Source organism: Anopheles ziemanni, assembly GCF_943734765.1.
Source record: "Anopheles ziemanni chromosome X unlocalized genomic scaffold, idAnoZiCoDA_A2_x.2 X_unloc_32, whole genome shotgun sequence".
In the NCBI taxonomy this organism is placed as follows: Eukaryota; Metazoa; Arthropoda; class Insecta; order Diptera; family Culicidae; genus Anopheles; species Anopheles ziemanni.
The window spans coordinates 15,001-15,997 of record NW_026689799.1 but is presented as its reverse complement, the minus strand read 5'-3'; the positions used below and the strand labels follow the sequence as shown (position 1 = coordinate 15,997).

The 997-nt window shown below is 54.6% G+C and overlaps 1 non-coding gene across 1 annotated transcript in view; it reads right to left on the bottom strand.

Annotated features, from left to right (window-relative positions):
• Positions 1-994: 994 nt before the first annotated feature.
• The window catches only part of LOC131292113 (large subunit ribosomal RNA), a 4,091-nt gene continuing 4,088 nt past the window's right edge, over positions 995-997 (bottom strand). Inside the window, exon 1 of the ribosomal RNA XR_009189812.1 lies at positions 995-997. This exon is cut by the window's right edge and continues 4,088 nt beyond it. This is a non-coding gene — a ribosomal RNA (large subunit ribosomal RNA).

Genomic DNA, 997 nt, shown 5'->3' with positions numbered 1-997 from the left:
CGGCACTCCAAGTCCTTGCGAACCCAAAGTGTTTGCCCGGTAGGGCCATTGAATCACAACGCTTGCTAACCATGCAAGTGGCCTCGGACAACAGGTGACACCCGAAGTACATCCGGAGAGTGTATATCAAGTGTTTGTTCACCAAGTCCTCAACCAACCCCAAGTACCCGGAGGTACCCAGAGTGTTGGATCCGCCAACCCGTCCCGGAACTCCAAGTCCTTGCGAACCCAAAGTGTTTGCCCGGTAGGGCCATTGAATCACAACGCTTGCTAACCATGCAAGTGGTCTCGGACAACAGGTGACACCCGAAGTACATCCGGAGAGTGTATATCAAGTGTTTGTTCACCAAGTCCTCAACCAACCCCAAGTACCCGGAGGTACCCAGAGTGTTGGATCCGCCAACCCGTCCCGGCACTCTAAGTCCTTGCGAACCCAAAGTGTTTGCCCGGTAGGGCCATTGAATCACAACGCTTGCTAACCATGCAAGTGGTCTGGAGTATAGGTGATACTGACATACCACCGAGATGGTACATCTAGTATTGGGTCACCAAAACCAAACCAACCCCAAGTATCAACCCGGCATACTCAGAGTGATGGATCCGCCAACCCGTCCCGGCACTCCAAGTCCTTGACGAACCGAAAGTGTTTGCCCGGTAAGGCCATTAGATCACAACGCTTGCTACCCCACGGCGAGCTAAACATGCAAGTGGTCTTAGGCAACAGGTGACACCCGAAATTCATCCGAAGATGGAATATCAAGTGTTTAATCACCAAGCCAGCATCCAAACACCAAGTACCCCGGGAGGACCCGATGCGTTGCGACCATCTCCAAGTTCTTGACGAACCCGCAGTGAAAGGCGGTAAGGCCTCTGGGCCGCAACGCTCGCATGTGTTAACCCGCAAACACCACTGACCGGTCGGTCCACCGCAAGGGTGGGTCCAACTAGTCCACACACGGTATGCCGCATGTGCCCCCCGGGGGGAGCACACCGCACA